The following is a 24633-nucleotide window of genomic DNA, read 5'->3' on the forward strand; positions in this document are numbered from 1 at the left end:
GCCTGATTTCAATATACATCTTGATTATCTGTTTATTCGGCTATGATTTCCGCTAATATTCTACCTTTCTCTCGTCGTCTTTTTTCATTATATTTTCTACCCTATCTTATTCCCTACAATAACGTCTCAACATTTTTTTTTCGTCCCACAGATCGCGCATATGTAAGAACGCTGTTGTACAGATGGTGTGCATCTGGTCACTGATTTTTTTGTACTGATTATCCAACTGATCGAACGCGGGTGTGGATGATTCCATGATGTTTTTCTTTTCTTTCCACAAAGCAAGCGGTATCTTTTTTTCGGCACCAAGCGAACAATATGCAGACGACGCACAGCGACGGGTATTCAACGTAATCGTTCGGTAGATCATGAGACTCTTAATCTCAGGGTCGTGGGTTCGGGCCCCACGTTGGGCGCCAAATGTTGCCTCGAGCAACAGAATTTTTTCAACTCGAAAAAGTCCACGAATAGTAAACGTAAAAGTTCTTTTAACACTTTATTCAACGGATAGGGTTAAAAAAATACTCTTTCTTCCGGGACTTTAATACGCGAGATTAGCCTGTAGCTGTGAATTATTTCGCATTCAAACTTGTTGTAAATTTACAAATGAAATATTTCGAAGTTTTTACCACTGAAATTTTTGGATTGAATTATTTCTTTGATCGGAATCCAAGCGTTTTCCCTGACATTTCTGCTCGCTTTTTCGATCGCTTTTGGCGGAAAGCGATCGAAAATCCGAGCTACAAAACTGCTCAATTTTGTCGTGCGGGGCGGGTTTCCACCAAAAGCGATCGAAAAAGCGAGCAGAAATGTTAGGGAAAACGCTTGGATTTCGATCGAAGAAATATTTCAATCCAAAAATTTCAGCGCTGAAAATTTCAAAATATTTCATTAATTAATTTGCAACAATTTTGAATGTGAAATATTTCACAGCCATGAGCTGTGAATAATATACTTGCAGTTTGAGTTTGAGAAGTTTTCGATCGCTTTGCGCAGCGGGGACAGTTCTGCTCGCTTTTTCGATCGCTTTTGGCGAAAAGTGATCGAAAATCCGAACTACAAAACTGCTCGATTTTGTCGTGCGGGATCCCGCAGTGCAAAGCGATCGAAAAATTCACTGGATTTGACATATTTCGCTCTATCGTTCTCTGTTCCTCTTATGGCTGAGGCTTCGAGCAGGGTATCGAGCTACCCCTTCCTCAAGCCTCTTCGTTTCCTTTGGCCCATGGCTGTGAAATATTTCGCTGCATGGACGTTCGAATAACCGTCAGCCGTAGCGCTGTCACTTTTCAACGAAGGCTATCTCTTCTAACTTTAAAATGTTTTCAATGGCAGTTGCGGCTCTTGCAAAAAAAAAACATAAACAAATGGTTCTAGAGTGCTCAGCTGTCCAGTTGTAAATTTCCGTAGATTTTGGTGTGAAAATGGCCTCGAAACGGGACTTTGATAGCGGTAGGGTGCAACACGCCAGTGCCCGCAACCGTAAGCGCCGTTTGCAGCAGTTGGAGTGGGAACGTTGGCTAGCAGAACAGCCGGAACCATCCAATGCCGGTATGTGAAATCTGGGAGCAGTGTGGAAGGTCAGTGTTTAAAAATGGACACTGTGCCATTTTCTTAAATATGTTTCAGCTAACCGAGCGAGTGCCCTGCAAGGGAATGACGCTGGACCGGGCCCTTCACTTCAAGGATATGAAGCCGGAACGGAACCGATGGAAGTGGCCGGTAAGTCAAGACCGTTATATTTTGACCGTTACGCGTTTCGCTCATTAGTTTGGTGTTCAATTTTTTTGGCAGACAATCCCCAACCGCAGAGTGACAGCGATGACGACAGTGTGGTTGCTGAAAGCATCGGTGGGGACAGTGTTCCCGACGACAGCGATCCCGGCATCGAGACATCGGCGCCAGATAGTCCGTTCGGATTATTGTCCTATGAGGACGGGTTGAGGCTGTGGGCACTGAAAACCGGCCAAACACACAGTGCCTTAAACCTCTTACTGGGGCATTTGAGGCAGCACGATCCGGGCAGGAAATTACCACGGGATGTACGGACGTTCCTGAACACACTCGTGGCAAGATCCACACAGTCCGCGATTACCTCTATCTATGGTGGAGAGATATGGTACCAGGGCATAGAAACATGCCTTCGGTCCTATTTTCGGTAAGTAGGCTAAGCCAACTATATTGATGCATAAGACAATGTGCATTATGCTCACACATATGTATGTGTGTATGTTTTCTTTCCATTGCAGATACACGCAGGCTGCCGTAGAGCGCTTTGAGGTCGACTTTTTTGTGGACGGTCTTCCGCTTTACAAAAGCAGTCGAACACAATTCTGGCCCATCCTCATGGGCATCCCATCCTCATGGGCATCCACAACCTGCCTAATGCCCCGGTGATGACGGTTGCGATCTTTTGCGGCGAGTCAAAATCGTTATACGCCGAGGAATATTTAGGACAGTTTGTGGATGAAATGAACGAGCTGCAGCGTGTTGGGATATGGATCGGCAAACGGCATTACACTGTGCACCTGCGAAGTACCATAGCAGATTTTCCGGCGCGTGCATTCATCAAAGGTGAGTTGTGATCGTAGTTAGTAATGTTGTGCAATTCAAATTATATATATTTATTTATTATATTCTTTTAGGTCCCGCTGCGCAAAGCGATCGAAAACTTCACAAACTCAAACTGCAAACATCCCGCTGCGCAAAGCGATTGAAAACTTGTCAAAATCAAACTGCAAACATATTTCAAAGCGCATGGCTGTGAAAAATTTCGCATCCAAAATTGTTGCAAATTTATAAATGAAATATTTTGAAATTTTCAGCGCTGAAATTTTTGGATTGAAATATTTCTTCGATCGGAATCCAAGCGTTTTCCCTGACATTTCTGCTCGCTTTTACGATCGCTTTTGGCGGAAAGCGATCGAAAATCCGAGCTACAAAACTGCTCGATTTTGTCGTGCGGGGTGTTAAATCGCACAACGCATACAGCGCCTGTATGAAGTGCACCATCATCACGGAAAGGGACGGCAATCGCGTATACTTTCCGTATGGGGCGCCTTGCGAATCGCGCTTACATGGTCTGTTTTGTGCTGACAAATATCCGGACCATAAGATTCACATGACACCCCTTGTAGGGCTCCACAAATGTGACATCATATGTGACATTGTGGTTGCCGAGGCCATGCACCTTTTTTACAAGGGTGTCATGTGCAAATTGTTGATATTGTGGACGGAAGGGTTCCGTGACTTGGGCTGTAAGATGACGCGACGGCAGCAACGTGAATTGTCGGCACACCTGCGTTCATTGAAACTGCCCTCAGATTTCCAACGGAAACTGCGCGACCTGCAATACGTCAAACTTTGGAAAGCTTCCGAGTTTAAGATGTTATTGCTTGTCGCCGGTTTTGTGGTACTGAAGGGCAGAATTAATAATGCGGCGTATCAACACTTCATGTTACTGTTCGTCGCCGTTACCTTACTATCCACCTCCTACCATCGTGCGAAATGGGAACTGGCCAATACACTGTTGCATCGTTTTGTGAAAGACTATGGAACAGTTTATAGTCCAGTGCTGTTAAACAGCAACGTGCATAATTTGCTTCACGCGTACGAAGATGTCCACAGATTTGGCGAGCTGCGCACCATATCTGCGGAAAAGTACGAAGCAAAGTTGCACGATATTAAGCAGCTGGTGCATTCAGGGAGGCACAGCTTGGTTCAAGCGGCCAATCGCCTGCAAGAACTGTGGCAAGTGGAATATGCCAGGCCAGGATGCAGTTCGGCAGGTCGAGAAGAGCAATCGGTGCGCCCGGTTGGTAGCGATACAGTTGCTACTGTCCGGCATGGTTTCATGCTGCGGAAAAACTTTCGCGACCAATGGTGCATGACTAACTTGGGTGATGTGGTCATGTACGAAACGGCCACAAAATCTAGACCAAACGTGACCGTGCATGGGTACACGTTTTCAAATCAAGTGCCCGCTTTCACCGAACCCTGCTCCTCAGCAGACCTGAACATTTATGCGGCCAGTATGGAAGATTTGGACACCGTCACACTGCAGCATTTTCCCAGCAGCACGTTGCTGTGTAAGCTGGCTGCAGTGGAAACTGGATCTCCGGGAGAATATGTGTTTGTTCCTTTGCCCCACACTTTTTTTTTATTCAGGAGTAACGGTCCAAAAAGGCCTTTGCCCCACACTTACCTGCAATAAAACCACTGAAACTGCAAACACTTCGTACCTGGGGTCTAAATAATGAGAAAAGCTTTTCGGATGTGTTTAAATCAAATAAACTTTTGTCGGTTTTTGTAGGAAAGATAATTCATTTTAAAACATTTCATTGATTTCATATGATATGAAATTCATACAAAAAAAATCAACAAATATTTACACTACGCTAAATAAAACTAACTAACTAACTAACTAACGAACTAACTAAAATAACTAACACCAACCAAATTAAACTAAAAAAAAATCAACAAAACCAAATACTACCCTAAATCTAACGCTATCCTAACTAAACTAAAAAAAAACTCCTCAAAATTCAACTTCATCCTAACGCTAATCTACATCTCCCTAAAGCTAACCTACCCATTACTTTACATATCTTAAAGTACGTATTGTATTGTATTGTATTGTATTGTTACCGTCAATTGATGGGTAGTCCCTATTCTGGCAAATAGCGATATTATGTTATTACACCTTTTGAGTGGTGTATTATTGTGCCTGTCGGTCCAACGAACGGTACGCAAGAACTGCGGCGAAAATATAATACCGCGTGCCATTTTCAGCCGGTTGTCCACCTGGGGCACAAACACCTGGGACTGTAAATAGGCCAAAACATCCCGTATGTGTTGCGCCTCTCTCAGCTTCCGCTCCATGCTGTGCAGTTCCTCCACTGAATCGATGGGCTGCAGCGTAAAGTCCTCGGGTACGGGTGGCGCGGTCCCTACGAGGTCCGCGCACACCACATCTTTAATATCTCGCTCCATCACCTCTGTTGTGCCAGAGGTTTGACGGATGATAGGCACCTCATTCCGTAGAGCCGAGGCGAGGGACTCGATGGCGGCGTCAATCGCATCAAACCTGCGCTCAACGTACGCCTTCAAATCAGCAATAAGCTGCAGCACATCGTTCAGTGGAGGAACCCTTGATGGAGCGACGGAGGGAGAGGTGGTGAATGTGCCCCAGACATCCTTTGCGACGCTCGTTGGACCGACAGGCGACGATGGTTCTGCAGATACACCTTGGATCCGCGACGGCCCCGGTACAGCGACGGCCGTTGCAGACGACGCTACAGTCAGCGGCTGGGCGTTGCGGTGCTGTGTGTTCGGCGCTACAGATGCAGCTTGGATCCGCGACGGCCCCGGTACAGCGGCGGCAGCAAATGTCGACGGTGAATCAAACCGTTTCGGTTGCATATTTTGTGCTGCCGCCTTATACACGTGTCCTACGGATTCCATCTTCATGCGCTTGGGCTCTGTGACATTTTTCATGCCGCGGTGCGGTATGATAGACCGCTTCGATGTGGCGGTTGGCGCATCGGTGGCAGTGGCCGTGCTCATGGTCACCGCCGCGAGATGGTCGAATTGGCGGCGGGAAGGATCAACCAGCGATGATCCACCAAAACCAGCGATCGAATATCGACAGACGCGCGCAGTGTAAAATAAAATAGAAAATAAATATGTACTCACCGTCTATGAATATATATATATATATATATACACACTATCGCTATTACACTTGCTATATGGCAGCGGCAGCAGGCGCACACGGAGCAGGCACACACAGGGTGTAAACAAGAATGACGCGCAGGGTGTGAGTGAAGATGATGGCAAATGGTGTGGGGGTACGGATAAAGATCAATACACATTGCCCAAAATACAGACAGAGATACAGATACAAGAACACACAGCTGTGTGTGCGACGGATCTTGTTTCATTTCGATTGATCTTGGACTGAAATATCTTGCATTCAAAATTGTTGCTAATTTATAAATGAAATATTTCGAAATTTCCAGCGCTGCAATTTTTGCATTGAAATATTTCTTCGATCGGAATCCAAGCGTTTTCCCTGACATTTCTGCTCGCTTTCTCGATCGCTTTTGGCGGAAAGCGATCGAAAATCCGAGCTACAAAACTGCTCGATTTTGTCGTGCGGGAGCGAGCAGAAATGTCAGGGAAAACGCTTGGATTCCGATCGAAGAAATATTTCAATCCTAAAATTTCAGCGCTGATAATTTCAAAATATTTCATTTATAAATTTGCAACAATTTTGAATACGAAATATTTCACAGCCATGGGCCATGGGCTGTGAAATATGTTTGCAGTTTGAGTTTGAGAAGTTTTCGATCGCTTTGCGCAGCGGGTAATTTTGAATGCGAAATATTTCACAGCCATGAGCCGGCATCGCGAATAAATGAACTCTTTTTAACAGTCGTTTAAAGTTCATTTTGGTTTAACCGAGTTCATTTGTTGTTCATTCCTGTTAAAATAAACGACCGTCGAAACAGTTAACGACTGCTCGATATCGCATATAGGCAAAAACGGGGAAAAAAATCGAGCAGTATAATTAAACGACTGTTAATTTGCATCGCATACGCTCTTGACAGTCGTTTGTTTAACGGCGGCATAGGACCAGTCGTTAAAATTAACAAATGAACTCAATGCGTTCGCGATGCCAAATTCTAGCAATTTTTAACGACTCTGGTTAATTTTTAACGACTGTTAATTTTAAACCAATTCTTTCGCGATACCAGCTTATATTTATGATTTTTCTCAGAACATAAATAATGACAATAGATAATCTTACCCTTTATCCACTAGCAGTAACTATCAATAACTAAGAGCAGATTTATTTTACCAAAAAGTTAACTTTAGCATGTTAGCCTTTATTCAGTGGTTGCTTGAAGTGTGACGGTGAAAACTAAACCCACAACTTCCGGCACAAACGATCGGGTCATCGCCGTTTACGATCACGGCAGAGCATTTTAAACACTCCATGCCGTAAAACAAATAACAGGCGAAACTATTATCAACTATTTATACTTAAATTGATATCGCCGCAGGCGTCTTCAAGCAAAAAAAAAACACACACACATTCTTTGGTGTCACACACACACAACACAAACTGCGTTACTAAGTTGGTCTGACACAAACACAAACATATACTTACACCGGGAAGGATCGATCGTTGTCTCAACGTACAACGCTGTTGACCGCACAATCCACCCGTAGTTTTACACAATAAACAACGTACACAATATCAACAGTGACACCGAAAGAGTTTACAAACATTTAACAGCACTTGTGAAATTGTTTTGAGTGCTCAACTCTTTATTTCACACGTTTTACAGGAAAAACACAGAAAGCTAAACAGTAACACTACTACACCAGTCACCACCAGTGAAAAAAATTGCTTCGGATTTATTAGGGTTTGTTTTAAGTTTCCAACGATTGCAGCATTTTTGGTATGTGTAAGCTTTTAGTCGGAGCTTATCTTTATTATTCACAATTGATTATTAACAACGTATAAATGGATCCGAACCGGCGGATGGTTGCGAGAGAAGTGAACGAGCGATCGGCGCATCCGATCGCTGCTTCCTCGTTCGTCCTGCACTAAACTGATCTAATAACTGTCAACTCAACTTACTCTATACCACAAGGTGATGTCCACTTAAGGTGGTGAATATGACAGCGACGTTGAGATTGCGGCATCTGATGTGCAGATGGCGCTGATCACCACAGTATGGTTTTAACAAACCATTCATGGCAAAAACTATTGCGTTCGGGCTTTTGGCCGAAACCCCGCTGCGCAAAGCGATGGAAAACTTCTCAAACTCAAACTGCAAACATATTTCACAGCCCATGGCTGTGAAATATTTCGCATTCAAATTACCCGCTGCGCAAAGCCACCGAAAACTTCTCTAACTCAAACTGCAAATGTATTTTACAGCCCATGGCTGTGAAATATTTCGCATTCAAAATTGTTGCAAATTTATAAATGAAATATTTTGAAATTTTCAACGCTGAAATTTTAGGATTGAAATATTTCTTCGATCGGAATCCAAGCGTTTTCCCTGACATTTTTGCTCGCTTTTTCGATCGCTTTTGGCGGAAAGCGATCGAAAATCCGAGCTACAAAACTGCTCGATTTTGTCGTGCGGGACTGTGACTGCTAGATCATCTGCATACAAATAGTTTGTTGAGTTTTTTGATGAGGTCAGGTCAGAAATAAATAAATTGAATAGTTCTTCTTCTTCTTCTTCTTCTTTGGCTTAACAACCGTTGTCGGTCAAGGCCTGCCAGTACCACTTGTGGGCTTGGGCTTTCAGTGACTAATTGATTCCCCCCATAGCAGGATAGTCAGTCCTACGTATGGCGGCGCGGTCTATTTGGGGATTGAACCCATGTTGTTAAGTCGTACGAGTTGACGACTGTACTACGAGACCGGCAATTGAATTGTAAAAAAAAATTGGAAATTGAATAGTATAGATGATAAATTCTTCTCTGCAGTACTCCAGCTACGGGTACGAATGTTTGAGATTTGGTTTGTCCGACATAAACTGAGTTATTCCTTTTTTAGAGAAATGATCAAATTATTTTTATAAGATATGTGGGTAATTTGAATTGTATAATTTTGTATAAAGGACCATCATGCCAAATAGAGTCAAATGAATTTTCAGTGTCTAACAAAACTAGACCAGTGGATTCTTTTCTATTTCGATTTTTAGTACTCAATTTTTAGGTCTGTGTAACTGGTGTGTTGTAGACTTACCGGGTTAGAAATTACATTGGAATTGTGAGATGACGTTGTTACATCTGCTATGTATCTGCTATGTGCAAACGTGTATTGTGTGCAATTATTTTTTGCCCTTAGTTTTGGTTTAGTATAGTAGTTTAGTTTGCCCTTAGGAGAGAAATTGGTCTATAATTTTCTGGGCTCGAGTGATCTTTTCCGGGCTTTGGAATAACCACTATTTACGCTATTTTCCATTGGGAAGGGAAGTAACCAATTTTTAAGCAACTATCGAAAATTATTTTAAGGTACAGTATCGTCTTTACAGGAAGCCTCTTAATTTCATTATTGTTGCTTTCGTAAAAAAAAAATCATTTCTTTTGTTACTTTTCTTTCTATAGGACTAATTGTGTTTCAAGTTAAGTGATGCGAGTTTTGAAAGTGTGTTTTGAGGGCATTGCTTTTTTCTATGGCGGTTAATAACATTCTGTTCTCTAGTTAGAGGGTTGGAATAAAGTGTTACTCGTATTTAAGTTTATTTACAATTTTAAAGAGGCTATTAGTGTTATTTCCTGTGTAATTATGTTATTTAAAGTGAGTGTTGTATAAAACAACGAGGTTGGCAAAAAGTGACAAATTGTTGTGTACAATTTGTGTTTATTATTATGCCGTTGACAGCCAAACCGTAACGTCGCCGATTTGGCGTTACCAGAGGGAGCAGAAAAAACATTGCCGCGCGAATCGAAAAACGGCCATCGCGCGAGCCATGAGATGAAGTCAGAAAGCATAGGAAAGCTAACGTGAATTTTTTTAACGATCCACCGCGAAAGTTTACTTTGCTACGTTGTACGATTTGAGCAATAAAGTAGTGCAGTAAACGACGAGTTAAAAAATCACGTGTTTGGCCGCGGTGCCACGGGGCTTTCTCAAGCTGAGAAAACATTCTCAAGCACTCGAAACTTGTTCTCAGATGCGAGCTCGTGGCCGTCGTCAATTTTTCTCACTCTGAGAAACTGATTAAGCCACTCATGCTTTATTTGGAGCTTTAAATAGTTTTTGATCGGATTTTTTTTTCAATTATAAACATAAGACACATTTTCCAAAGTGATTACCGATAAAAGAATAGAAAAAGTACTGATTTTTCAGTAAGCCGATCGCTGCGTCCTCACCTTTCTCAAAGATTCTCAAAGATTCTCAAAATCAATTTTGTTCCTATTCAACAAACGCTGAGAACGAGGATTTCTCAAAAGCACTCATGAGTGCTTGAGAAAATGAGCGTTGAGAATCCCCATGGTCCCGCGGTCTTTAGTTTCAGTAGAATAACCGGTAACCGTCCGGTCCGGAGCTGCCCGGATAATCGACGCTCTACTGTATTATACTTTCCCGGAATTACTTTTGGGATGGCACATTGTTTTGCTGATGCAATGAGAGTAGTAAACTTTCGGTAAGGTCTATGCTATTTTTAAAAAAATATTTGAAATTCTTCCAATTTGCCTTGCTGTAGTTGGAAATAGAGTTATATGCGACAAATTCAAAAGATGAGTTCTTAATGGTAAATGATCAGACGTGAGAGCAGTTTTGGTTCGTAATTCCGTTGTTGTACACATGTTATTGGTTAGCATTAAATCCAGAGTGGAGGAGTTTTTGGTGGGGTTGGATGAAATGTATGTGGGTTTATCTGGAAAATGTATAGAAAATTTACCTTTTTGAGCTTCTTTAAAGAGTAGTTTCTGGTTGTCACTAGAATTCGAACAATCACTTCAACACTTAGTGTTTCGATTATTCTTAGCTGATTGTGTTTCGATAATTGGCGTTTTAAATTGCATTTGATCAGTATTAGAACCCCTTCTTGTGGTCCCGTTAGTCTGTCAACTCTATACACTTTATAAAGCAGAATAGAAAAAGTATGCACTGGTTTTAGAAAAGTTTCGACAACCAACATAGCGTCTATATCATGTTGGTTTAAATGATGGATAAAATCCATCTTTTGATTGGATATGCTGTTCGCATTTCAGTAGGAAATTGTTAATTTATTAGAGTAATCCATCACGGGAAAAAACTTTAGCGACTACTTCGAAGATCACTGTTATTTTATCCTGTTTTATTTTGCACTTTTGTAGCTTGCGAAATACTTCGCTTACGATTGGAATGATTTCAGAAGAATTAAAAAGATCGCCTGATGCGGTTTCATTTTGTCTAAAGTTTATAAATTTGGCTGTGTTTTGTTTAAGTTGTTTCCATCCCTGAATTGTTTTTTTCTGTTTTTGTCTGAATTTACACATTTATTTTGCAAAAATCCACAAAAATAGAAAAAAGTGATCTTTTCGACGAATAACACTGCGAAAACTGTATGTTTATAAGTAAACAATAATTATTATTTATAATACTTAAAGATTTCGAGCAGATGATACTACTCGCAACCAGTGTTGTTGATTGTCGATATTTTTTATGATATTCACAGTAAGCGGTTGTCAAAATCATTTTTTGATCTTGATATTCATGGTTACCGTGACACGGCATTCCAAGAGCGACAATCATTTAGGCAATAATCATCAACGCTTTTGCGATGACATGATTGCAAAAAAAGTAGAATGAATGTTATTTGACATTTTTTTTGCTCGATACAAATCGCTGAAATGTGATGTCGGCTGTAGGTGTTCAAATGATCAATAAAATTTAAAAATATTATCTAGTAACTTTCCCAGTGTAAGCTTTTAACATAAAATCAATTTCATAAATTTTCCAGATTGGTCTTTTTTTCAGACATTACAAAACAATTTATTGACTGGAATTTGTAGGAACTTGGGTTCAGAAATCCACGAAATGTTGCTTATAAAACTTCTTGGTAGCTAATTGGCTAACACAAACAGCACTCACTTCCAAGATCCCTTGCCACCATGGCCCCGTGTCAAAAAAGAATACATCCCAAATGACAATCGAACAGCATCTCACTATAGCGAGCCCGATGACAGCTTGACGTTTTCATACTGAGACGCTGCCTTTGGCTGCCTCCCCCGTACTGAGCGAGCATTGTCTTTCTCATCGCCATGGTGAGCTGCAGAGGTTTGTATGGTGAGCATTCTGGCTAGCGCAAGGACCGTAAAGATATCAGGTCAAGTTATAAGCCCGTTTTGACAGCTAGGTGGAAGAAGAATCGACGAAGAAAACTGACAGTTAGTTTTCCGCTTTTGACGAACGCTTCAAGTTCTCGAAGAAAAATTTCCATTTTAAATCACGGACTGTGTTCTAATAAACTAAAATATTCACCCAAATTGATCTCCACCAAATATTGACCATGCAAAACGTAAACAATCCATCAATACATATACAAGCGGAAAACCATCTGTCAAAATCGAAGCCCAGGGGGGGGATCGCCAAAAGCGCTATAACTACACCTCATTATACATTCCACCTTGGGCTAGCGCCAAATTTTCTCATGAGACGATCTGGCGCGCTTCATCGATCGGATGAGATGCCTTACCACATGATAGTGAGGTCGGATTTTGGACCGGCTGCCGATCTTGCTCATGTGAGTTGAACTACGTGCTGCACGGTGAGGTGTGTGGTTGTGTGGTGTATGTGGATACCCGATAGAGGTGAGACAATGAGCCGTGGTATTTTAAAGTGCCAAAACACTTGTTGTTCACGAACTGCATGTGTCGCTCTGCGAATCAATTTACGTTTATCTCGAAATTTTCTATAACGTTTTACAGTTTTAGGAGTGATAAAGTTATAAAAAATTGCTGAACGAATTTACGTTGCGCCAAAGCAAAACAAAATTGATTTTGCTCATCGAAAATTCGTTCAACAAAGCCAAACTGTTTTGAACATTAAAAGATCCGTAGAAGTGTTGTTTTTTTTTTTATTTGCCATTTCAGACGGAAGATTTAGTCGTCGAAAATGTTCCCGAAAAAGTTAAAGCGAAGTGGAGAGCTTTATAAAAAAAGCCGCGAAACTGGAAGAGCAGTTTGAAAAGGAGTGGGCATTGCAAAATGATTCTGCCGGACCCAGCAGCCAGCCAGCAGCTCAGCAATCTGCCGAGGGTATTTGCTTGACTTATTATGGTTTTGCTTGGTTTAAATCAATCAAAAAATCAACTAACATCTCTTTTTATTGTTTAATTGTAGATGTTACTATGAATGAACCCTGTGAAGGTCCTGTGGCATCAATGGAAGAGGAGTATTTGGACGAAAACAATACAGATGACGAACGTGCTAGCGATGAAGGATCCATCCACAACGAAGATACTGATGGCGAAGAGTATTTAGAGGAAGAGTATTTGGAGGGAGAGTTTTTGGAGGCAGAGTTTTTGGAGGAGGCGAGCCTGGAAACTGATCCAGAAAGCGCGAAGCTACGAGACTCTTTGCGAACATGGTTTATTCGCAATAAAGTTGCTCGTAGCGGGAGTAATAATTTACTATGAATACTGCGAAAAGCGTCTTCTCTTTCTGCTTTTTCATCTCTTCCACAGGATGTTAGGACATTGCTGAAAGCTCCGGTTAACGTCAGCGAGCAGATTACTAAGGTTCCAGGTGGAGGTGAAATGTGGTACCAAGGCGTTGAATGTTGTTTTCAACTTTATTTTCGGTAAACTAATTATTGTTTAAGCAATCGTGTAATACCTTTCTAACATTAGTATTTTCTTTTATTTTTATTCAGCGATGTGGACGTACTAGAGGATGTGTTTGAGCTGAATCTTTCAGTGGACGGAATACCAATATATAACCGCAGCGCAATACAGATGTGGCCTATACTAATGCAGTTGCACAATATGCCGAATGTTCCTGTTATGGTGGTTGGAATATTTTGCGGCACTTCTAAGCCAAACGATGTTGAGCCTTTCCTGAGACCTTTGGTGGAGGAACTAAATAGGCTACATGATCACAAAATGAACCTAAACGGCAAAAAAATAACTGTTTCGGTTAGAGTCATAATCGCTGACTCGCCTGCACGCGCATTTATTAAACGTGAGTAATTGGAATCGCTCTTTTATTTTAATTTTAATAATGTGTATGAATTTCGTTGTACAATTTTATTGCAGAAGTTTGCTACTACAACGGAGTACATGGGTGTTTAAAATGTAAATGCTGTGGTACTTCCCTAAAAACACCAAAAAAAGTTATTTTCGAGGATACAACAGCTCCACCAAGAACAGATAAGGAATTTAGAGAAGAAAAACCCAGTTCTACAGGCCATCGAAGAGGGAAAACCCCTCTTACAGATCTAAAAAAGTTCGACATGATAAAAGGTATAACTACTAGCGATTTATTACATTTAATACAATTGGGTATTGTTTTCAAGCTTCTGCTAGGCTGGGTCGAAGGAGCTCTTGCCCCCTTTAAAAAATGGTGCAAGGAAGACATAGATGAAATATCAGAAGAGCTTATAAGTATACTGCTGCCCACAGAAATTCATAGGAAGTTTAGGTCTCTTAATTATCTTCACTTTTGGAAAGGTACTGAATTCGGTAGTTTTTTACATTACGCAGGTATAGTTGTTTTGCATAGAATAGTTTTGATAGAATAGGTAGACTAGCATACGAACATTTTAAATTATTATATTGCGCTATAACTATATTATCATCATGGGCATTTAAGGACCAGTGGGAGTATGCCGGTACATTGTTGAGGAAATTTGTTGAGGATTATAGTGTTGTGTACGATCGCATACATCTAGTGAGTAATGTTCATCTCTTGCTTCATGTATACGAAGAGGTTAACAATTTAGGCCCTCTGATTGCTTTGTCAACACATTCCTGTGAAAATATGTTACAAATAATCAAACATAGTTACGTAAAATCTGGCTACCGAAGTTTGCATCAAGCGATAGGAAAAGTTATATTGTTGCGAGACATAGACACTGCAGCACAAAGAAACCAGGAAAGTATGACGTATCCTACACTTAAAGTAAAAAAGGATGAGACAATTTTGCAAGTTAGGCAAGGATTTTTGTTAAGGAAAAATTTTAAGGATTCTTGGTTTTTAACAAAAAGAAATATCATAGTTAAGTACGAAAAAGCCATCGAGGAATCAGGATCAGTCGTTGTACATGGGTATCCTTTGGTAAGACGTTTTCAAGCCTTTACTACTCCTATTGCCTCCGATAAAATCTATAACTATATTGGATACGAAAACGACATTTCAACAACGCTTCGATCCATTCCAATAACTGATATTAAATGTAAAATGGTAGCAATTAAGACAATACGAACTGGGGCTAAAGTACATTTTACGCCATTAATACATACCTTAACATAAAAAGCCTTGGTTAGGTTAATACGGTTAAGTAGGTTAAATAGGTTAGGTAGGTTAGGTAGGTTAGGTAGGTTAAGTAGGTTAAGTAGGTTAAGAAGGTTAAGTAGATTAAGCTATAGATCATAAGCAACCGAGTAGACCCGGTATAAGGTCGGACTTAATCCAGAGGCAGAATTAAATTCTCTGTCTCAAATTTGTCGTAAGATTAGTTTAATGATAGTAGAATATAAGGTGTATATTTAAAAATATAATATAAGTACATGTAAGCTTATGTGTTGAAATCAATTTTCTTTGCCAGAGTTCTCCTTTATATTCAATTTTTTTTTAATGATATGGTAACAAAATATCTTAGTACAAAGATCAACAAATTTAAATAATTCCATTGTAATGCCTATATCTGCTAACATTATTCGCAACTTATTCAATAAACATAAATTCACACATATGTTCTGGCTCAATACAGCTGTAGCATATCTGCTATACAGAACTAATTATAATACACACTATCAGCTATAGACACATTGGAAAGCCAAATCACACCATTGTAACACATTCATTATAACACACTCAGTAAATCAGATCATACCATACACACCCGGAAGAGCTCAGGCCACACCGTTCATATAAAAACAATTGTGACACACTTAACAGAACCAACCGAAACGTACAACATAAACAATTGTGACACACTTAACAGAACCAACCGAAACGTACAACATAAGCAGGAACAGTTTATGCATTATAACCCAAAACAGGAACTTAGTGACAAGAACCATCGTTCTTGTCAACAAAAGACAAACGTAACTAGCTGAGTGAAAACAATAACTTTTCAACATACAACCCGGAACCAAATGTGAGAAACCCTTAACTTCTTTTGAGTATAAATAAAACCAACTCCGATCATGGCAAGTCAGATTCGTTCGGACTGTCAGGATAGGACTATGCCCATCCTACATCTATCGAGTTCTCATTTAAAGAGTTTAGATATGTCCCCCTACCCAAGGTAAGGCCTCTAAACTCCAACGTTTCCAGTAAGGGAAACCTCCTAAAGGTTTCTATGATCGCCTGGACGATCAAGTGTCGAAAAGTCCGCTCGAACGAAGTTTTAATCCACCTCGGCTCATGTCAGTAAAAACTGACCTACCGCGACGGTACTCAAAGTACAGTTGTACGATCATCGCATTACATGGCGACCGTAGCTATCCTCTGAACTCATTACATGGCGACCGTAACTAACTTCCGAACTCATTACATGGCGACCGTGACCTTAATCTGCAATCGACAGGCAGAAGTGTAAGCAAAATTATTTCAAGTAAAATGTGATACGTACAACGGTAACGTAAAGCTTAAGTGTCGTGTGACGAACCAAAAGTATTGTGACCATAACCGGCATTCGGCGGAAAGTGAAAAAAAAAAGTGTCAAATGTGCAATTTTTTTTTACGGAACATTCATCAACGCAGCTGGCGCAAGTAACCCATATGTAAACAAAAGCAATAACGATGAAAGAACAACTACAAGCAAGTTCCGTACAGTGCAGAATGAAAAGAAAAAACATTTAGTGCAGTGTAAGTGCAAATTGAATGTTTAATTGATGAACAAACATTAACCGTACACAGTGTTGTGAGAACCTACCTAAATGTGTAAAAACGTATTAACGCTCATGCGATCGGTTTACCTAGTAGAGTAACCTTGAAATGGGTAAACTATAGAAAAAAAGCACACTTTGTTAAAAAGGGTTGTTGTTACCCAAGTTCAGCACAGTACAGTATAGCAATCGATACGATTCTTGCAGCAAGTGATATGGAATGATAAAGTGCAGTGCAAAACAAGCTGCGGTCAGTGTCATTGAATGGAACAACCGTTCCCACCGTGGAAGACGAAAAGAAAAACCGAGCCTACTGCCCAATATGGATTGGCAGACAAGAATGAACGAGTCGGGGTTGAGACGACAGAACATCGAGCGACGACTGATGACATCGCAGAACTTCACATCCAACACCGAGTATGTACCTAGCACCGATTAAACACCAAGCACCGGTAACGAGCGTAGCATCAGCAACAGCAACAACAACAAATACATGCTATGTATTTAAAGAAGGTACCGTAAATTTGAAATATTACTAATGAGGCTGTATAAATTGGCAAGAGCAGCATAAAAAACAGGTTAGGAATGTATCCCCCTTGCATGTTAGATACAGATAATTATCCACAAAAATGACAAAAGCAAATTTGAACAAAAATGCGAAGGCAAGCCAAACATTAGAGTTTGCGCTGCATCAGACATGCCCAAACGCAAAGAAACGCAACAGAATCAAGTTATTAGTATCAATGATAGCATATTAAAATATTGTACCCAGCAAATAATTAAAGAAGAAAGAAACAATTATATTTTCGATACTGATTTTTTTTAGCATCAAGTTTTAAAATAAAAAGATAAATACAAACACTACAGAACATTTTCTATGACCTATATGTCCAGCACAAATCAAACAAAATAACATTTTTTTATTAAACTATATAATCTCAAACAATTTAACGGAATTGAAATACATCAAAACGCGAATAATGGCACAGTTCAATTTGGAAGACGCTTTGGCTCTTATACCCATGTATAATGGCTCAAACGAGCAACTTAACTCATTTATAAGATCGATACAATTTGCCAAAAAAATGTTTCCAGCAGATCAGGAATCAATACTAGTTGAATTTATTTATACCAGATTAACAGGAAAAGCTGAATCAGGAATAATTTCAAATGTATCAACAGTAGCAGAAATTGTGGAAGATATAAGATCAAGATGTGAGAAAAAGATAGACCTAGGAAATATAATATCCGATATGAAATTATTAAACACAAAGAATACAAAAATCCTATGCAATGAGATAGAAGAGCTTACTGAAAAATTAAAAATGTTATATATACAAAAAAATATACCAGCCGATGTTGCAAACGAATTGGCAGTTAGAAAAGGAGTGGAAACTCTGATTGATAAAATTACAAATATAGACTCAAGAACAGCCCTAACAGTAGGAAAATTTGAAACAATATACGAAGTGACTAGAATAGTAAATGAATGTGAATCTAGGCAGAACATCGCACAGATACATCATTTACAAGGATCAAATAACTATAACAGAAATAACAACAGGGATTTTTATCATAAAGACACCCTAATTAATTATCAAATTTGTCCAAATTTTAATCAATCAATAACAACTCAAACAACATCCAACAACTACAGTTATAGAAATAATAACAGCTTCAGTTTCTATAAACGCCACCATCAGTTAAACAATTGTAGTAGTCAGAGTCAAGTTAGCCAAGGATATAATAACCGCGAATACAATTATAACAATAGTATTCAGAACAAATCCAATAAAATGCAATGTTATTACATCAGAACAGAACATAACATAAATTATGAACAGTTCAATAATAATAATAATCAATTACATAAGAATCATATTTACCACCAAAATGATGAATTTTATAGAAATACTATTGAAATGAAACACCATGTTAAGGAGTATTATAAAAAGATTAACAGCAAAGCAAACTATAATGACAGAAAATATGAAGATAAATCAAAAAGACGAAATGCATCAAATAATGAAACAAATAATGATATGAAAAGATCAAGAGAATACAATGAAAGAATAATTAAAGAAAATAATAACTTAACAAAAGAATATGAAAATGATAATAACAATGATTATAAACATGAAAACAAACAACATATACAAATGATTACAATAAGCAATGACAATGAGAAAAATATGGTTGAAAAACAAGTAACAGATAGTTTAATACTGCTAGACAACATGGAAATGAATGATGAAATTAATTGCAACGACAATCATGCAACTGAGCCAAAACATTTGAAGAAAAGAAAACGTAACATTAAATCAAAGAAAAAGTATATAAATGAATTAAACAATGAATTATATTGCCACGATAATAAGGCTAGAAAAATGAATTATTCCACATTATGTGAAGAAAATATGAAAGAACCAAGAAATAATGTTACTTACGACAAGATTCTGAAAGAGCTCAAAGAAAAATTTCATAATGTTATCTCCATGCTAAAAGTCATAAGATCTATAAAAGCAGAAAACTGTACAAATGAACCCAACAAAGGAATCATAGGAGAATCTAAATATTTTAGAAGAAAATTAAATATTCTCAATTCTTTATCTCTAGATAATAAATCTATTTACATAAAATATTACCCACCTTAAGAGATAAGAAACGATTATATTAGTAAATCAAATAAGCATAGCTAAAAACGTATCTTAATTAAATGAAAAGAATAACTTCAAACAATTTCATTATTTTCGTTATTCTCCTAAAGGGAGGAGGTGTAGCATATCTGCTATACAGAACTAATTATAATACACACTATCAGCTATAGACACATTGGAAAGCCAAATCACACCATTGTAACACATTCATTATAACACACTCAGTAAATCAGATCATACCATACACACCCGGAAGAGCTCAGGCCACACCGTTCATATAAAAACAATTGTGACACACTTAACAGAACCAACCGAAACGTACAACATAAACAATTGTGACACACTTAACAGAACCAACCGAAACGTGCAACATAAGCAGGAACAGTTTATGCATTATAACCCAAAACAGGAACTTAGTGACAAGAACCATCGTTCTTGTCAACAAAAGACAAACGTAACTAGCTGAGTGAAAACAATAACTTTTCAACATACAACCCGGAACCAAATGTGAGAAACCCTTAACTTCTTTTGAGTATAAATAAAACCAACTCCGATCATGGCAAGTCAGATTCGTTCGGACTGTCAGGATAGGACTATGCCCATCCTACATCTATCGAGTTCTCATTTAAAGAGTTTAGATATGTCCCCCTACCCAAGGTAAGGCCTCTAAACTCCAACGTTTCCAGTAAGGGAAACCTCCTAAAGGTTTCTATGATCGCCTGGACGATCAAGTGTCGAAAAGTCCGCTCGAACGAAGTTTTAATCCACCTCGGCTCATGTCAGTAAAAACTGACCTACCGCGACGGTACTCAAAGAACAGTTGTACGATCATCGCATTACATGGCGACCGTAGCTATCCTCTGAACTCATTACATGGCGACCGTAACTAACTTCCGAACTCATTACACAGCTCTAACGTTAAACGTTATATTTTTGTGAATGTGAAGGATGGATGAAATAGTGAATAAGGTGATGAATAAACAAAAACACGAGGAATTAACCACGTTAATTCATTAATTGCGACAAAATTATTTGCAGATTGCAGCAAAAAAAGCGGTCCTACCCATAAATCTTTTAGATTCATATTTAATACCTTTTCTACGTAGCTTTTGGGTTTTTTTAAATTTAAACGATCTTTTCCGTATCGCAATTTCAATTTGAAGAAATCAACAACGTCTTCTTCAGTTGCCTCTTTCAATGAATTGCTACCAATAGATCTGAAAAGTTCTAAAAGATTTGTATATGATGCTAAAGGAATTTTAGGGTTACTTATCGGGCCGCCTTTCCAGTTACAACCTGCAAACAACTCTGGGCAGAAGATCATGTCACGTGTATCATTCATCCTGTTTTTCATATCTCCTTTCATCATGTTATGATCCAACCACTGATATATTTTAACTTTGTAATCTTCGTCTGATCCTATTCTTTGGTTGAAATCATCTAAATCCTTCTTATTTTCTAGCTTCTGAAATCCCTCAGGGGGGTTAGTTTTTACTCCTTTTCCATCACAAACTACACTGCTTAGCTTCTCAATATAAACTTGTAGCTGGAAAATGTTTTTCGATTGTTTAGCCATCTTTTCTTGAAATAGATTTTGGCTTTCTTTGATCTCTAAAATTTCTAATTTCTGTTGGCTCAATTCGCTAAGGATAGAGTTTTGTGTTTCTTGAATTTTCCTCAACATTTCCATTATTGCGTTTGATGCGTTACATGATTTATCACTTGCTTCACTGGCACTTGCTTGCCCTTGCTGCTCTTCCTCATACGGGATTAGTTCATCCATAAAATCATCTATTGATGAAATAATTTCCTCGCCTTCTCGTCGCAGGCGTTTATTATTTTGCTGAATATCCATATTTCCTAAAATTTAAAGAAATGAAAGATATTATACCCATTTTTCTAAAGCGCTCAAGTTCACACTCCGTATACACACCTGTACAATTTTTCAGTTTGGCTTTGTATGTGTTTTTGTTCGTCCTCTGCTTTTGTACCGCTCTATACAGGATGGTAAGCAAGTCCCGAGATGGTTTCACGCAAATGATGGTGGAATACCAAGACGGGCGTACACAGTTCGATTCGATCGAGCGATGATGTGATGGTAAAACTATAATGCTCTTCTCTCTCACAATAATCTAACAATTCGCTCATCTTCTCTTCTACAGCTCTCTCCACACGATGCACAACGCCTTGGAAAACAAGTGCCAATATGGATCCTTGACATACACATACACATACACAATAATCCCATGTAGCAAAATCAATATCTCAAGCAAGATTGATAATAAAATCAAGATCTTTTTTTTTCCCTTTCCGTTCCAGGTTTTTATTTTAATTTCATCTTGTTATCAAATCACCTTGTGCCCGCATGCTCCGGAGCTCATATTATCTCACTTCTCATTCTTCACATCTCATCACTGGGTCGCCTCGCGATGAGAAGATCGGATTTTGATTCAATCCGAACCAAAATCCGATCCTGTCAAAAATCTGTCATTTTTTGGCCAATTTTTAGGGGGTCCCATTGTCATTTGGGATGGTAGTGTTTTTCAAGGATTTTCAACGCTGAGTTTTTCAATACTATCTGATTTTTAATTTTTATTTTTTAAATGTCTTTATGTGGTTTGTTAAAAAATTCGTAAGTTGTATTTAAATGTTAGCGTGAGTTAAAGCTGACATTTGCAACTTTTGGACTTGATGTTTTAACTTTTGGTTAAAAATGTTCTAGGAGGGTTCGTTACATTTTTGTTTAATAATTAATTAATTCATTCATTAATTTATTTAATAATTATTAACAACCCATTCGCACAGAAGGTGTTATTCCCTGTAATTGCCGACAGAGGGCGACGCGGTAAATGCTTAGTGTGGACAACGTCCAACACTGATCGGGACGAGTACTCCCGAAGGCTCACGATCGGGGCTACGGGAGAGAAGAAAGTTCACTCTTTCGCCTTAGCCCGAGACAAATTACGGATTTTTTAGCGTCTCATACTAAAATTCTAACTTAAAGGCAGCTTAAAAACCGCTTGTTTTTATTCATAATAATTTACTGCGAGCGAAAGAAAGAGAGCTGTTGATAACTGTCGTGATCGTCGAATGAATCTTCCATTGAATAAAGCTATTTTTTTATTATTTTTTTGTACCAATCCTTTTATTTCTCGATGTATCCGTTGTGAGTTCCACCACAAGACTGTAGCACGTTATTCCGCGTCCTGTCGTTTCACGATTCCCCTCTATTTTTGCCTGACAATTGTTTTGACAGTTCTGACATTTTCGCCTGATTTCAATATACATCTTGATTATCTGTTTATTCGGCTATGATTTCCGCTAATATTCTACCTTTCTCTCGTCGTCTTTTTTCATTATATTTTCTACCCTATCTTATTCCCTACAATAACGTCTCAACATTTTTTTTTCGTCCCACAGATCGCGCATATGTAAGAACGCTGTTGTACAGATGGTGTGCATCTGGTCACTGATTTTTTTGTACTGATTATCCAACTGATCGAACGCGGGTGTGGATGATTCCATGATGTTTTTCTTTTCTTTCCACAAAGCAAGCGGTATCTTTTTTTCGGCACCAAGCGAACAATATGCAGACGACGCACAGCGACGGGTATTCAACGTAATCGTTCGGTAGATCATGAGACTCTTAATCTCAGGGTCGTGGGTTCGGGCCCCACGTTGGGCGCCAAATGTTGCCTCGAGCAACAGAATTTTTTCAACTCGAAAAAGTCCATGAATAGTAAACGTAAAAGTTCTTTTAACACTTTATTGAACGGATAGGGTTAAAAAAATACTCTTTCTTCCGGGACTTTAATACGCGAGAATAGGGCTTTATAACAAATTCTTATATTACAAAGGCCAGATCAATTAAAAAACGGTTTTATTTATTTCATTATTTTTATAAAAAAATTATATTTGTTCATTATATAAGTTGTAACGTTGTTGAACCTCAATTTATACCCCCTTAAAGTAATTAAACATTTTCCTTATTCCATTCATATATAACAGGAAGGATTTATAACTCTCGTGTGTGTCACGTTATCACTCGGCATTTATTGCGTCTTATCACTATAACTGTCAGCGAGCAAAGAGATCGAGCTAAGGACCGCATGTCCTTTGATCCCTAATTCTATCTCCGGTTGCCAACGCAGTTGGCAACCATGGCATAACTCGATTCAGTGGAAGGTTGGGGTGCACAGCGACAGGTGGCGTACCTGCTATAATTTGTTACCTGCTGGGCGAAGATCGCTAGAACTGGTCTAACGCGAATCGAACGGTTAGAACTGGTCTAAAGCCGTAACGGTCACTACAATTTTTTTCAAGTAAGGGCTGGTTCAGCTTGAACAGTAAAATGTTTTCCAACGTATCATCGTTCATTCTGATCCGTTTATCAGATAAAATCAAACCAAGTGCGTTAAAAGCACGCTCCACAGATACCTGGTTTGATGGTATTGATAAAAGTAATGTCGCTATTTCATACAGTCTAGGATGAGTGGATTTTCGTATTAACCAAAAATTCCAAACATCAAAATGCGAGTTTTGATAGGCTTCTGCGCCTTTTGATCTGAAAAAATAGAAATAAAATGTTGAGTTATTGAAAAACTTTTTCGTTTATATCATTTTTCTCACCTTATTCCGAATGTTGCTGACTCAGTTCGTTAACGAAATCCTCCTTTATAAAAATGGTTCAACATTTCGAAAATACCTCCCCACCTGGTTGTTGAGTAGAGAGGTGGGAGAGATTCATTGTTGAAGATAGTCTTGTAAATAATTTTCCGGCAGTTATTCGATACTGCAGTACATTCACGAATCTCCCCATCGAATGTCTTTTTTTTAAATTTTGATCACATCTACTACCGAAAGTGGCATGGTACGAATGGCACATCTTACAAGAGTGATACATTGGTAAAATTATTTTTGTATGGTTTCTGTATAATCTAAATAATGATTCGGAAGTGAACAGTTTTCTTCGTCCTCAAGTGGGTTGAACATGACCTGAGCATCAGATTGAAGATGCTTAAAGGCAACGATCATGTTCGCACCATTATCACAGGTGACTGTGAAAATTTGTACCAATGAAATTTGATTTGGAGTGAGTATTTATATGATCTTTGTTTTCAAAAATCTTCCGGTGTGTCTATTATTCAGCTCAGCCATTTCTTATTTACTTTAAACAAAGTATTATTCATACTTCATCAAAACTTTCAAGATAGGTGAAACATGAAATCCGCTGCAACTCGCACGCGTGTATTAAAAAAGATTAAGTTGAGAATGAGATTTTTTAACAATTGTATAAATGACGATATCCTTTTGTAATTCACAATAATATTGGATGTTGATCCCCAATATGTGGCGTCCAAGACGAGTTCAAGTCAATTTTCAAACATAAGAGTTTTCCT

At 38.8% G+C, this 24633-nt stretch overlaps 1 pseudogene; it reads right to left on the reverse strand.

Moving 5' to 3' along the window:
• Positions 1 to 23482: 23482 nt before the first annotated feature.
• Positions 23483 to 24295, reverse strand: LOC120961288 (uncharacterized; annotated as a pseudogene).
• Between the last annotated feature and the right edge of the window lie 338 nt (positions 24296 to 24633).

Source organism: Anopheles coluzzii, chromosome 2, assembly GCF_943734685.1.
Source record: "Anopheles coluzzii chromosome 2, AcolN3, whole genome shotgun sequence".
NCBI classification, from domain to species: Eukaryota; Metazoa; Arthropoda; class Insecta; order Diptera; family Culicidae; genus Anopheles; species Anopheles coluzzii.